General features: G+C 33.8%; 1 protein-coding gene across 4 annotated transcripts in view; it reads right to left on the bottom strand.

The window, feature by feature from the left end:
- bwa (alkaline ceramidase) overlaps nucleotides 1-17,500 on the bottom strand; it is a 181,320-nt gene that overhangs the window by 92,671 nt on the left and 71,149 nt on the right. The gene's annotated exons all lie outside the window — the stretch shown is intronic.

Genomic DNA, 17,500 nt, shown 5'->3' with positions numbered 1-17,500 from the left:
TTCTTGGAAATGATGTGTCCTACCATGCAAGTGGCATTTTTAGATTTCTTTCAGAAGCAGGGCTTCTGAAAAATATTTAACTTTTATGACATTCAATTTTCATGATTTTAATTGAATACTCTTTAATTTTTTATTTTATTTCATTTTTGTATACATAAATTAAATGTTACCGGGGTCAATGACCTTAGATGGCAGGATGCCTGATTCATTCATTCATTCAAACTAGGGTTGTATCTTGGCTAATAATAATAATAATAATAATAATAATAATAATAATAATAATAATAATAGCTATGCTAATAGCGATGGTGATGAATGTTAAAAGCAACGAACATGACAGCAGTGATGTAAATAGCAATAGAGAATATCATGCTGGTGATGAAATGCGCAACACTTGTGACGATGTGAGTGAAACGAATAGCTGTAAAAACAGCGAAGAAAATTAGAAGATATACAGCAAAAGGGGCTTCAGTGTCGCAAATGCAAAGAGTGAACCACAAAAAAAAAATTGTAAGTTCGAACTGGAAACCTAAGGTTCTTCAATTAATCGAAAATAAGTCTTCTTGCAGAAAAAATATAACGTAAATGTCCATTCATGTAATTAAATATACTGTACAGCTTATATAGTTCGCAGATTTTAACACAGCTAGAATAAATCGTCTAAAATTTCATTCTTTCTATTGAGGTTGTAAAAAGACCGCAAACATTTTGTAATTTGTGTATGACTCTATCCATTTCCCATTCCTCATTGTCATCGAACTCTTCGACCCTTGTTCTTGCTAGTTTTTAATTACCGGGTAACACAAAGCGGAAACCGCCATTTATCAGATCGGACGTCGAAAGCTTGCTTTGAATAATTTACTCGACGTTATCGAAATCTGTTCCCTAATCTTGCTCGTGAATTTAGGGGAATGGCCCATTCGTTAAATTTAAGCACCCTGACCCCTCAAATAATCTCGGATTTTGTGATAAGCTTCTTCAAGGCAGGTGCTATTGTCCGCTTCAATACTCCACTGAGGGGAAAGACAGGAAAACGTAGTCAACAGATTGAGATCCTTTATAAGCTCAGAAATTTAAACAAATATACACACACAGTAATATACACAGCTGATCTTTTTGTGAGCATATTCATGTGAAATGCTGAAGCAAGCCCCCCCCCCTTTTTTTTTTTTTAATCTTTTCGCCTATCCAAATCGCCAAAAACCCTTATTAGCTACATAGAAGCTGCGAACAACTGCGTAGCACGGACACGCTACTGCGGAATTCTTTGAATTAGTTGACATGCGACGTTATACAATAAAGACACCAATTTACACACACACACACACACACACACACACACACACTATATATATATATATATATATATATATTACAAAATCGGAACGTTTACTCAATTAAGGTTACATATCTGAACATTATCTACATACTTATGCATTTATTTCACCACTACATGGCAGCATACAGCGGGCAGGAACAAAACTGCTTCCATGGAAGCTACACATTAAGTTAAGAATCAAATAGTTAAGAATTAGAGCCGCTCCAAAGAAATGAACATCGCGTAAGGCGGGAAAGAAAGGCACTGCAGACACACTGCTCCCTCATCTAATAACAAATAGAAAACTAGAGGGGCAGAGGGTTGTCAAAAGGGGGAATTGTGGAGGTAATGACGGAAAAATAAATTTACAGGGGAATCTCCATCATCTCAATTTCCGATTTCTACTTTACTCTGTCTGGAACGAAAAATAATTCCGCATAATTGTCAAGGTTGAAAAACTATTTTTTGGCATGCACATCTATTTTATATTTATATGAAGTCTGTTTTTATATATGTTGACCTGTAATGTATTTTGAACTAAAACTTACATAACAAAGTATAGAAATTGTGATTATATTTGGTTAATTTGATGAATGTTTTGATGGTTTTCGGTACTACAGCGTTAAAGGCCGTTTTCCTTACTAGGCAGAATTTTTAAGCAAATCCAGTGGCTGCAACACTGGAGGGGCACTCAGTAGGGAGCATCCCTTCGCCTCGCCAAACAGTCTTATTTTGCTCTTGATTCCACTGCGTACTTGTACTTCGATGTATTTCCTTCAAAATCTAAATGGATAATATACCACATGTCCCCTAAGTTTCGTTGAAATTGCTTCAACAGTTTTTGCATAATATTTGCCATTTACTTAACATTGCGATTATTTTCAAAGTACTGCTACATACTTGTACTTTGATGTACTGTATCTAAAATATTACAAATTCATCATTGGGTCATACCCGAAATGACTACTAATCATGGTTAAATTCGGTATCGTAGATTTTGTTTAAAGTTGCTCACAGGTAAACAAACAAATAAATAAACTACGAAACAGATGACAGTGGTTAATACATACCCTTAAATAAATCTTCGATTTTGGTGAAGGCAACAAGAAACAAGGCGCTCCTGTCTACCATTTCATTACATTCCTATAAAGCAGATAGTTTAACAATTATATTTAACCCATGGGACCTTGAAATTTTCTCAACGAACAGTTACTTAGGACATTATAAAAGGCAGTCAATAAACTGCGATCACTTACTTATACAATAAAAACAATAGACATACAATAATGCAAACAGACGATATTAAAATAAAATTTTGATTGTGGTTAATTACCTCATCAGATGATGAAGGACGATGAGGGGGTGAAATATATGAACGAGTGATAGATGTGGAGGCCGTGCTTGTAGTTAGTTATCTGGACACTCTCTTTCACTGAAAGAGTTATTTTTGGCTGGAAATGCCAGACACGGGCCGTGTATGCGAGTCCATGTTCCCACCCTTTGGACAAAGCATGGTAATGCAAATCTCATTGTAAGATTACTTCCCCCTAGGGTGAAATGGCGTGTAGTAAATAAATGTCTTATTTTTCGAATCACTGGCAACGACAGACCTATAGAATGTGTGTGGTTAACAGTTCATTGTGTCTGTTGACCTAAGAGAGTATTGAGTAACCCATATTTAGTTGTCTGCAGTGGGCTCCACCTTGAGTGGAGAAGGGCAATGTACTTGCAACCTCAATGTGAAATGATCGAGATGCAAGGGGGGAGGTGTCATAAGTATTTTTTCTCCATTATATATATATATATATATATACATATACATATACATATACATTATATATATATATATATATATATATTTGTGTGTTATTCATGTTTATTGGTAGAAGTTACTATCGCACAGTATATATATATATATATATATATACTGTGCGATAGTAACTTCTACCAATAAACATGAATAACACACAAATATACATACTGGAGAGAGAGAGAGAGAGAGAGAGAGAGAGAGAGAGAGAGAGAATTTATAATTTCTTTACAATTGCAAGCAATTATATCCTTTTAGATATTCATTACGATTCCAAGAGACAAGACTCTTACATGGTCAATCTGGAAAAAGACACCTCCCAAACTTCTAAAATCTCGAAGTCAACAAAACGAATTTGCAAATCGAACAAAACATAAGCTACACTATATCAAATATGTGAATAATAAGACTTATGCTATTTAGCATTGTAACATTTATGATAGCAGTAGACGTCTAAAATATGTATAAAAAAATATACATTTAATATGAAAAATAAAGCCACATAAGATGAATTACATATTTAGTTTTATGTTGAAGGTAATTTGCACAAATCTCTCCAAGTAAGAGCCATAACGGACATACCGGCTTAATCTGCGCTCACACAAACGCACACGAGAGCCCGCATGCGCACACACATACGTAGACACTTTAGTTAGAACCCTTAACGCTTCTTTAAATACGATGTAAGAAAACTATGACGAAAAACATAATTAGACATTAGATTGGCATATAATACCACCTGTTTTAGTTTCCCTATCATCTTCTTATTTACGAGTTTGTGATAGCAAACGTGGTGTTCAACACCTGTAGAACCTCAGAATTACTCACAAGGAAAATAAATATGAATACTTAATGGGTTATATAAGAAGGGTTTTTGCAATTGAATCAAAAAGAGTATAAAGATATTAATTTACAAAATTCAATCGCCGAGTGCTCAATACGATATGCCCAGTGATGTAAATTACACAGCACGATATATTCTTTTCAATTGAATTTACTTAGGAAGATATGTTCATGCAAAAGCTTCAAGTGAGCAAAAACTTATTTGTTTCAGTTTCCTGTGCAAACATTCACAACATTCTCCTATTCTCTCTTCTCCGTCACTTCCTTGGGTGTTAAGCTCCTTTCTTAATCTTCACCCGATTTCCCTTTCTTTCAGGTCTAAACTAGAACAAAGCCCCTGGGTGCTTCCCTGTCGTCTCTGTAATTACATTCGGAGATCTGGGAAGATATTACTGTTAATATTATCATTATTACTAATATTTATATCTTATCTTACTTAATACTGTGTCACCCACGGGAGGCATAGGGCCTCAATGGATTCACGCCACGTGACTCTCTTCTGTGCCATCTCTCCGAGCTCAACCCAATTCTCAGATCCAACCTCCCTTCGCCTTTTCATCAGCCACATTTTTCTTGGTCTACCCCATCCTCCCCTAAACCAGGGTTTCCATTCAAGTACATCCTGTACAAATTCAGTGATATCATCAACTTTATCAATATCATTATCATTATAGTATTAAAACAATAACAATAATACTAATATCATTATTACTAGTACGTCTCAAAATGTAGTATTCATTATTAGGAAGAGGTGCAATTAGGCAACCAACTTGTGGAAAAATCTTGAGCAGGAGAAAATACCCACAGATAAAATCAAAAGCAAATCTATGTCAGGAGGAGATAAATGTATTACTTATCGAAGAGCTAACTTGTCGCAGTTAAGTCATATCATATCACCCGCATAACGCCAAACCGTCGAATAACATTCAAATAACGATGAAGGTTTTCAAAAGGGTTTTCACGAAGGTGAATCATCACAGACAGAAATATAAAAAAGGAAGTGGTTTACAAGCACAGTTTGACATTCCAATGGTACGTGAAAAGTAAAGCAAGGTAAAAAAAAAAAGAAAAAAAAGAAATAAAACAGGTATATAGTAGGTTGGGAAGGGCACCAGCCACCCGTTGATATACTACCGCTAGAGAGTTATTGGTTACTTTGACTGGTCAGCCAGTATTACACTGGATCCTTCTCTCTAGGTACGGCTCATTTTCCTTTTGCTTTCACATACACCGAATATTCTGGCCTATTCTTTACATATTATCCTTTGTCCTCATACACCTGACAACACTAGGATTACCGAACAATTCTTCCTCGCTCAAGGGGTTTACTACTGCAATGTAATTGTTCATTGGCTACTTTCCTCTTGGTAAGCGTAGAAGGGACTCTTTAGCTATAGTAAGCAGCTCTTCTTGGAGAAGAATACTCCAAAAGCAAACCATTGTTCTCTGGTCTTGGGTAGTGCCATGGCCTCCATACCATGGTCTTCCACTGTCTTAGGATAGTGGTCTATTGCTCGAGGGTACACTCAGGGGCACTGTTGTATCTTACTACGCTTTCTCTTGTTTTTCTTTTAGTTTTTATAGTTTATATATGAAAAAATGTATTTTAATATCGTTACTGTTCTGAAAATATTTTATTTTCATTGTTATTTACTTTTCTTGTAGTTTCCTTATTTCCTTTCCTCACTTGGCTACTTTCCCTGTTGGGGCCCTTGGGCTTATAGCATCCTGCTTTTCTAACTAGGGTTGTAGCTTAGGAAGTAATAATAATAATAATAATAATAATAATAATAATAATTGATGACATTAATTTACCGAAAATACTCTTACTTCATTTTATCCAATAGGGCGCTGTTGATATCGCAACGAACGGCCTTCATAAAAAAAAAAAAAAAAAAAAAAAAAACTTCCAAACTTCCTAAAGCGATCATATCATAAGACAAATTTCCCCGTAATGGTGCTACTTCTGACATTGCTCCTACTATACTCGGAAGCAGTACAGGAATAGATATCCTATAAATGTTGCCATACTGAACATCCTGAAACCCTTATTTGTGAAAATGCTTTTTCTGCATGTTTATCCTTCTCATAACAAGTACATGAAGAGAGAGAGAGAGAGAGAGAGAGAGAGAGAGAGAGAGAGAGAGAGAGAGAGAGAGAGAGAGAGAGAGAGAGAGAGAGAGAGAGAGAGAGACCAATCTGTTCCCTAGACTTGAAGTCATTCTTCAAATTGCTATTCACTCATTTTCTTCCATTTTTTTATTTAAAAAGAATAAAATACATTTCTTACAATCACAATATTTCCAGTATAATTACAGTATACAATAACATTTTCACATAAACATTAACCATCTAAATTAACATTGTGACATTCAGTACAAGTGCGTCATTTCCAATTGAAAACAAAGGCAGTTTATGCACTTGGTACAATTTTCTTCAAGCGTACGGTAATATTGCTTTTCAGGGATAAAAAAAAAAAAATAAAAAAATAAAAAATAAAATAAAAAACTTGCCTAAATAAAAGTTAGGAAAATGCGATTATATTACTGTGACAACCAAAACATTATCTAAAGTATGTACCGGACAAAACAAATGTGCTGCCTCATGGTGTTCACAAAAGGCAAGACTGACTTCTTCAAGCATAAAGACAAGCTTAGTCGATTATAATGATAAGGCTATCATGACTATACCTGTATCATCAAGAAATAAATCGTGCCTATATTCTACTAATGTGAAATAATTTACACGAACTTGAGGCAAATATACGGCTTGAACTAAAAATCTAATGAAACATCCCCCTCCCATTGCAATGGATATACACTTTTTCTTACAGCAATATGATTATCCAAAAATTATCCTCGTGTAATCCACAGGATAATATATTTGTAAGTCATATGTTCATTAGATTGCCTCTGAACAAAATGTGCTTCGACCAACATCGTGAAGTACATCCTTACCGTCCTTTGTGACGAGAGGACTTCTACCTGCATTTGAATATTAGAAACTTGTCTATCGTGAAGGGAAACCTCTAGTTAATTTTCTTTCTTTAACAACCACTAGTCGTGTGTGAAATGAAAGGTTTCAACCTGCTTTTCACTGTTTGAAAATGGAGAGCACGAACATGCAACTTAATGAACAGCTTTTGAAGAAGTCTAAGGCCATTTGCGAAAGAAAAGGCTTCTATATGCCTTTGGTGTCCAATCTTGCAAACATTTGTGAGTGGCAAGGCTACAGTCTGGCACTTGAGGATCAGTTTTGTCATCATAATCACAGAAAAAGCTTCAACCTGCCTATTAAAGAATTTTTGTTACTACAGCGTGCCTTTTAAAGATCCGCTCTGTAACCATCTGTGAAAGGTGTATAATTCTGACTGCAATAAATACTTGATGGACGACATCCTTCCAGCATAGATAACCATTAGGCCCCGAAATAAATAAACCTACATACAAATAACTAGTATGCCTAAGGAAACAATTGGGCACCTATGTCGTCCTTCTGGATCTTGCTAGTCTCATCCAAAATACCCTTGAATGGAATATGGAACTGAATATTCCCATCACTACGTCAGGGAAGGTTAATTTATTGCTAACACACGCACACACAAACCCGATAACAGACATGAGTCCAGAATTATTGAACTTATGTTCGCGGGGACTTTAACTTGATTTACCGTAAGGGTCTTATAAGCTATCTCTGTTACTTGGTTTCTTTCCAATTTTTCTTATTATCTAATATCATGGAGTGGTTATCAAATAATTTGTTTCTTTTTCTTGAACTATATTTCCTTACGTTTCTCAAGTACCCAGGCAATAATGTTTTTATTTGCTCTCCAAGAATGCAAAAGAAAGATGCTGAACGTTTTAACAAACATTTGGAAAGGATCATTAATTCGTTTAGTAGGCTTTGAAACTGAACTCTCGGCACATCTTCCACATCAATGCTAAGCTGATCTTACGGTACATGAAATTTTTTTATTTATATTAGTAATACCATATATAAAGATTCTGAACATTTGATATTCAATATCCTCAACTCAAAACTTTCTTTTTATTGCACTTACATACAAGATACTGTTTGTAAGGCTATTTTTAGATATTAGGTTGGCCAGGGCACCAGCCACCCGTTGAGATACTACCGCTAGAGAGTTATTGGGTCCTTTGAAAGGCCTGACAGTACTACATTGGATCCTTCACTCTGGTTACAGCATGTTTTCCTTTTGCCTACACATACACCGAATAGTCTAGCCTATTCTTTGTATATTCTCTTCTGTTCTCATACACTTGACAACACTGAGATAACCAAACAAATCTTCTTCGCTCAAGGGGTTAACTACTGCAATATAATTGTTTAGTGGCCTCCTACCTCTTGGCAAAGGTAGAAGAGACTCTTTAGCCATAGTAAGCAGCTCTTCTAAGAGGATGCTCCAAAATCAAACCATTATTCTCTGGTCTTGGATAGTGTCATAGCCTTTGTACCATGGTCTTTCACTCTCTTGGGGTAGAGCTCTGTAGCTTGAGGGTGCACTCGGGCGCACTATTCTATCCAATTTCTCTCCCTCTTGATTTTTAAAGTTTTTATAGTTTATATATGAAAGATTTATTTTAAGGCTGTTGCTATTCTTAAAATACTTTATTTTAAGTTAATTACTTCTCTTGTAGTTTCCTTATTTCCTTCCCTCACTGGGCTATTTTCCCTGTTGGAGCCTTGTGGCTTATAGCATCCTGCTAGGGTTGTAGCATAGCAAGTAATAACAATAATAATAATCTTTTGAGTGTGGCTCTCCTGTCTGGATGACAGCAACCTCTCGGATATTCACTTCTCAGACAAGGCCGCTAGCACCAAATAGTCGGTGCCATTTATCCCTAAGCAACAGTATTCAAGCCCTTTTCTATACCAAAAACACATCCAGTTTGACCACTAACTTAGAACAACGTTAGCGTCCTCATTCTCTTAAACTTTCACGTTCCCATAATTCCTAGTATTCCAAGTCTTTCATTCCTTATCTTGTAAAACTAAGGAATGATTTTCCTGGCAGTGTTAGAGATGCCAACGTCCGGACGTTTAAGAAAGGTTGTGATACAATATGCAAGTGCCATAAACAATCACCTCAATTTCTGGGGATTGTGGTGTAATCATTCGTAAATAAATATTATTCATAGTAATTTTTCTTTCTGTTTTCTCCCTTTTCGCTAATGGAACACCATCTTTAGGAAAAGCCTATCCTACAAATCTAAAACATTGTAAGCTAGTTCCATACGAAGGGTTATACATTTTAATAATAATAATTAGTTCATTATCTGTCACTCATACGTTCATTACAAAACTTCTTCGCCCTTTTCCCAATGATGCTAATGTTGCTTTTGCAGTAATGGTATACTCAAGGCCTCTAGACACACGTGTACGTAGCTCTGAAGACCTAGGGTGCGTTTTCTCACGTGTATTGGCGGGGTACACTGAAAGAACCGCAACTCACAGACCAACCTCAAACTAATTGCTTGGTCACTCCGATTCTCAGTGAAAACATCCTGTTTTCTCTCTGCCACGTGCTTACCTTCTTAAGTATAGAATGAACATCACTTCGTCTCAGTTAATTCCTAAAGCCTTATGCAAATCGCGAGTCCTAAGTCCATGTCTGATCTCTAAATACATATTTCCCCCATATTATTATTATTATTATTATTATTATTATTATTATTATTATTATTATTATTATTATTATTATTATTATTATTATTATTATTAGCTAAGCTACAACCCTAGTTGGAAAAGCAGGATGCTATAAGCCCACATGTAAACATGTAGCTAGTATTTATAGAGTTCATGACAACTGCATTTACTGCTGTGATTTTCACTTTTCTTTCTCATCAAATGGCAGAGGTTTAGAGTTAACTTCTCCATCAAACCTAATTGGATCTTCTAGCCGACAAAGTATTGGCCAAATTTGCTCGTCATACATACTAAAATTATAGTGGACGTTCGACATTTACTAATTCTCGTTTCGAATTTGTTTGAGGCTACAGGAACATTTTCCATGTTGAAAATTTATTTTGAATAGTGTTTATTTATCTCTGAACTGTTCAGTTCACTGAATCGATCTTAATTCTGTCTATACTTCAACTGGCATCGTCAACCTGCATTTTTTTTCGGAGTTCAACATTCCATTCTATGCGAGCTTGCTGTTTTTAAGTACAAGGCCACTGGTTTTTTTTTTCTTTTTATTTCTTTTGAATGCACTTTATAGAATGTAATAACAACGTAGCTATTAATTTTGTACACTTGCAACGAAAAACAAAGGAAGTAACGTTAGATTACAATTGTCACGAAACTTCTGCAAAAGAATCTGCTTAATTGACATCATTATAACACTTGGAAAAGCATAATCTTAATTGGCCATTTCAAGCACGCAACAGCAATCCACGTAAATCTTTACTGCTATTGTACATATAAATATATCTATAATTTTTGCAATAAGTTTTTTTTATGACGAAACAACGCTAAATGAACCGAAAATTGAGACTTGTACCGTGATCAGACCAGTGATGGTGTATTATGGCTCAGTAATAGGGACATTAAAAAAAAAAGGGGGGGGGGTGGCAGAAGTTGGAGAGACAGAAACAAGGATGTTGAAACAGATTTTTGGATATCACTGGATGAGAGGCTGTGGCAATGAAGAAATCATATGTAACGGGGATGTAAAGATGACTGGTTGAAGAGGGAGTCATTAGTGATATGGTATGGACATTTCGTAGGGATGGATGAGAAGGAGGGATTGAAGAGGGCTTATGTGGAGGGTGAAGGCAGGCCAAAGGATAAAAATGGTGGGAAAGGCGTAAGGGGATATGACCAAAATTTCAGTACACTCTCATAGAACTATCGAATCTCACACATACAGTAGCTGTCGAAAGCCCACTATATTGATAATCAATACTTACATTTCAGTGGTTTATAGTTTAAAACATTTCTATTATTATTTTCATTATGCATATAACAATTACTACTATATTATTACTTAAAACATATAAAAATTCATAAGAGCAAACCTAAAAACAAGCTTTCACAGAACAGAAAGCCTCATATGAAGATCGTGAAGCAGGATGAAAGAAGAGAAACTTTCTCAAACTCTTGAATATGAGCATCAATGACATTTCCTAGAAGACACTTTCCTAAGGACAAAACCTTCTGCAGCTGTACAGTGTCACACGCTATAGCACCTTAGTAGGTTGTACTGGATATCCAAATAGGAAATCTTCCGGCAATCAGTTCTAAAACAATAATTAAACTTATGTAAAATAACAGACAAAATGATAGAATGTTCCTAGACGTTTCTCGCATCAACGCGTGAATACAATATTCTAACAATTGAACAAAAGACATGATCGATTTAACATTTCATCCGTGCATTAGCATTATCATTTCGGTAAGCCTACATAAACACAAAAATAAATTTCGATAGAGTATATTAATCATTAACATTGCCCTCTCATTTGCGTAGTTATAAGGGGTAACATTATAATCTCGGTATATTGTCAGCAAGCATTCATAACGAATAAGAATCTCTCGCTTTTTCCAATATAGAAATATAGATTTGAGTCAAGGGTAACAGAAAGTAGCGTCAATACTAATTACGCAACTCGTAATCATGAAGTATGAGATGGCCCACCATAACACTCAGTAAACGGTTGTGCGCATATAAGCCCTCGATGAAGATGACAGACTACGTGTTTACAATCTAAGAGGGTAAGAATTTACTGCACGTAACTCACGTCGGTAAATCCAAAGTATCAATAAATATTTCACAAAAAGAAAACTCCAACTAGGATAGAGAGAAGTTTGACCATTTCAAAATGCAAAGTTTAATCAGCTCCTCGCATCTAATTCGTGAGCCTTTTACTGTGCATACTTAAATGTTGATCGGGGATTTTGAACCGGATTATACCAGTGGTTGACAGATTTAGTACCATAGCGTCAGGGACCTGTCAGAGCATTGGAAAAATTTATTCCTCACCTCTCTCTCTCTCTCTCTCTCTCTCTCTCTCTCTCTCTCTCTCTCTCTTGAAAGGTATTACGAGTCACACACTACTGGTTTTCACATCTCTTAACTGTAATGATATGCAACGCTATTTCTAAGCACCAGGAATGATTGTTATTGCTTAACAATTGATTTCTATAATGGAATTCAGAGAAAATTGTAAAATGACTTAGAAAAAGAGCTGCTTCTACTCTCTCTCTCTCTCTCTCCCTCTCAATATATATATATATATATATATATATATATATATATATATATATATATATATATATATTTATATATATGCATATATATATATATATATATATATATATATATATATATATACAGTATATATATTCATATATATATATATATATATATATATATATATATATATATATATATATATATATATATATATATATACTATATATACAGATAGAAAGATAGAAAGATACACACACACACATATATATATATAATATATATATATATATATATATATATATATATATATATATATATATATATATATATATATATACTGTATATATTGATACAATTCCGATCAGGCAGAAGGGCGAAAGGTAAAGTGCTTAGAAAAACAGAACAGAAGAAAAATGCTTCGAGGAAAGGTAAACATGCATAAAAACTGTCAAACAATGGTAATTGGCTATCGACTACTTGTTCTAAAATATCATTCATCTATATTTAATTTATTTTGTATAAAGTGACTAATACTTAATAGTTTATCTTAATATTTTCTTAAGATATACACGATTCTCTAAAGCGGATTTCTTTTAGCTCTCGATCCATATAAATTTATAACATGATGCCTGTTACAGAAAAAAAATAATAATAATAATAAATAAATAAAAGGCGTTTGCTATGATGCCAGTTTGTATACACTGTAGGTTTAACCTGAATCCAAAACTTTTTCTACTTTTCTACTTTTATTTACTCCTTAAGTGAAATTTTACTCGTACACTCGGTTTTAAGGCTTAAATGTTTTAAAAACAATCGCTTGCCGGGTAAAGAGATGTTATTAAAACCAAGATTGAGAGACGTATTCTCTCGATCTTGATTAAAAAAAACACTTTATCCGGGCTTTATAATAAGCGATTTCACTGGAAGAATCTGTATACATAAAGATGTTTGAAATTCATGAATATATATATATATATATATATATATATATATATATATATATATATATATATATATATATATATATATATATATGTATATATATATATATATATATATATATATATATATATATATATATATATATATATATATATGAATGTGTGTGTGTACGTGCATGCGTGCACCTTAATGAACCTTGATGCTTATGGAGGTGATCTAAATTGTAATTTTCCTTTTTGCATTTCTTAATTTCTTAGTTGCTTGTTATTTCTCGCAAGTTAACAATGAGAGTCTTCTTGTACTTAGAAAATTGGTAATTTTATGCCATTAGGTAAATGTGTTTGTGGTAGCTCTAGGCCTGCCGATTACCGTCTAATTTGGAAGTAAATAAATAACAATAAAACTCTCATAATATCTAAAAAGAAATAACGTCTTTTGGCAACATGTCAAATAGGTATGTTAAAGGTAATAATCTGTTCCCTAGACTGCAATTTGGCTTTCGCAAAGGCCTTGAAGCATGTGATGTCCTTCTTACAACTTCCAATGCTGTGAATAAATCCCTTGATTGTGGTCAAGAAGTTCGTATAATTGGCCTTGATTTTAGTGCTGCCTTTGAATGTGTTAATCATGAGGCGTTGGTTTTCAACTCAGACAGTTGGGAGTAGGTGGGCATTTTCTCTCAGTAAAATATTATTGACTTTTTAGGAAGTACATTTGAAAAAAGTATTTAGAGGCGTGCACCTAGTGAGCACAGGAATGTAACATATACCGTTTCTGGGTAGTGTTTTGAGCCCATTCCTTTTCAGACCATATACACATGATATGTGGTTCCTCGACATCCCGATCTCTGCATTGATACAGTTTCTTTTACTATATACAACTCTTCTAAAATTCTAGGTGTGATTCTTGATTGTAAATTTACTTTAGAAAAACACATTCTCTCAGTTTCTTCTTCAATTGTAAAAATATGGCTTACTGAGAAAGTCTTTCAAGATTTTCGATGATCAATCTATCTTGAAGAAATCTTTTAATTCTTTCATTCTACCTTGTTCCTAGTATTGTTCTCCTTATTCTTGATATAGATATTAATCTCTGACACCGTCGTTCAGATAGTTCGTTATGCACGTTGCATAAAATGTTTCATAATGTTGACCATCCTTCGCATTCAGATCTTCCTAGACTGTACCATCCTGTAAGTAGTACTATAAATGCAGTTAGTTCTATCATAAGGCATAATACAACATAGTATTCTAGACGTTTTATTCCAGCTGTGACCCCATTGTGGAATGATCTTCCTAATCTGGTAGTGGAATCGTTCGCAAATCAAGAGTTCAAACTTGCAGCGAATGTTTTTATGTTCGACAAGTTGACAAACGTATGTTTTCATAGTTGATATATGGCAGATCTATCTTAAAGCTATTGCTGATCTTAAGATGTTTTTATCTATTTTACGCATTACTTTTCTTATATAGCTTATTTATTTCCTTATCCTCTTTCCTTACTCTGCTATTTTTCCTGTTTGACCCCTTGGCCTTCTAGGATCCTGCTTTTCCAGCTATGGTTGTAGCTTACATAATAATAATAATAATAATAATAATAATAATAATAATAATAATAATAATAATAATAATAATAATAATAATAATAATAATAAATACATACATACGAATATACATACATACATACTACACATGTATTCTTTTTTTATAGTTAGCTGCCCAACAGTCGACCTCGCAACAGATGGGTGTTAGTGTTAGCTGGAGTCAAGAAAAGGTATCAGGATAATAACCTAATCCCTATTATAGATATCCTGTGAGTAAACTATTAATCATTCTGATATTATCCCATCTAGAATAGGAAAAATACACACACACACACACACACACATATATATATATATATATATATATATATATATATATATATATATATATATATATATATATATATATATATATATATATATATATATATATATGGTAGTAGGACAGAATGCCTAATGACAGAATGTCTATGGACAAGATGCCTAATTCCTCAACATGGACAAAATGCCTAACAGACATAATGCCTAAAGGACAAAAGGCCTAATATACAAAATGCCTAATGGGCAATAGGCCTTCCAGACAAAATTATCTAATTTAGTACTTTTAAATATATAACTCGAGATTAGTAAAGATCTTACAGTTAGAACCCATATAACGAATAATGACAATGCTTTCATAATCAAACAAACACAAGCCTTAGGTTTTTTTCCTCCAGAGGATGTGGCTGATCTTTTTCACAAACTTTTTTACTTCAATGTACCACTAAACTGAGGATATTCTGAGTGAATTCTTTGAATATTTTAAAATTACATGGCTCGGAATAGTTCAGAGAAGTTGACGAAGTTCAAATGTGGAATGTGCATCATAGAATAGAATCAAATTTTCCGTATTTCAATAAGAATTATAACAAGGACCCAACATATCAATTCTATAGGTTATTAACCAATATAAAAGGTTACGGAAAAGGTAGAGTATGCGACACCGGAGAGACTAGGAGAGGGGGTTACGGGAGGGATAGGAGGAGGGTCCAGAGAGAGGAAGGAAAGGAAAGGGGAGGGGCGGGGGAGTGTACGTATTCGAATTGCTTCACCTATTTACCCGATTCACGTGACTTGGGCTTTATTATGACAAGAGTAAATGCCTTGATTAATGAGATTTGCCGGTGGATTAAAGTATAAAAAATTTTGGGGAGGTCTATCGAGTGCTCTGTCAAAGTACCATTCTGATCAAGTATTTAGTATGGGAGATATTTACGAAAAACACATTATATTTTGCATGAAATGCATAGTAGTTCTCTTTTTTATCACTTTTTAGATGTTTTGTCCATTAGCCATTTTGTATGTTAGGCATTTTCTTCATTAGGCATTATGTCTGTTAGGCATTTTGTCCGTGTTGAAGGATTAGGCATTTTGTCCTTAGGCATTATGTCTTTAGGCATTATGTCATTAGGCATTCTGTCTGCTCACGATATATATAGGTATACCAAGTGATAGATAAATAGATAAATATCATCATAATGCCTTCTTGTTCTAGCACTGAATGCTGATGAAAGAAGCCATTGTGTTTTATGTACTTTTCATTCTGCCTTTTTTAAGTGCAATCAAAAGGTAAAATATACATTGCCAAAAGCTTCAGTATCAAGTGTTTCCTCTTTCACTCGTTCTTGGCCCTTAGGTTACAAGACACACACATACAAACACACACACACACACACACATACAAACACACACACACACACACACACACACACACACACACACATATATATATATATATATATATATATATATATATATATATATATATATATATATATATATATATATATATATATATATATATACACACACACACACACATATATATATAAAATATATATATATATATATATATATATATATATATATATATATATATATATATACATATACACACACACACACACACACACACACACACACACACACATATATATATATATATATATATATATATATATATATATATATATTATATATATATATGCATATATAGATGTTCATATGCATATATACACACATATGCACACCTGTATATACGGAAAGCGCTGAATAATAGAATCTTTAGGACTCGATGCAATATTTTCGTTGGTTTACAGAGTAAGAAAGTTATTTGGAAAATACTCATGTCCCCGCATACTAATCGAGAAAACAGTACAAAAATCATACATTTACACCAATTATCTTCAAGATATTAATGAATTAATTACAGCTTCAATCATTAATGGCATGTATATCAGTTTTTTTTTTTTTTTTTTTTTTTTTTGTAAAGTATCTTTAAGTGCTTTTATATTTATACACATGACAACATATTTATAAACCACAGTGTTTCTGCCACAATTTCAATAGCATAATTTATGTTCACTCATAATGCATGCTATTCTAATGCATTATCTTTTCCCAACATGTCACATAATATTCCATATGTCGTTTCATTATAGAGAAGCTATGCCCAGAAACTACTTTCAGTATGCTAAAATTGAAATACTATAAAAACATTAAACATCATCATTAACCCAATACGACGTTAAAACTGCGATTCAAGCCGGAAATCCATTGTGGCTGTCAAAAACCAGGACAAAGCTTGGGTGTTGACTTCAATTGTAGTGGTTGTCTCGATTCTCTAAAGAGGGAAGCATATACGAGTAACTGAAAGCTGAAGCATGGGGAGCATGAAAACGAAAATTCGCTCTTGTTGAATGATTGTTTTGATATTCACCACAACCAAATCACGAGAAGAAGGTTTAATAAAAATCTCAAAGCGAACTCGGATCTTTATGAATGCTG

Source organism: Palaemon carinicauda, chromosome 8, assembly GCF_036898095.1.
Source record: "Palaemon carinicauda isolate YSFRI2023 chromosome 8, ASM3689809v2, whole genome shotgun sequence".
Taxonomy (NCBI): Eukaryota; Metazoa; Arthropoda; class Malacostraca; order Decapoda; family Palaemonidae; genus Palaemon; species Palaemon carinicauda.
Note: the sequence above shows the minus strand (reverse complement) of the source record. Positions and strands in the feature narration are given on the sequence as shown.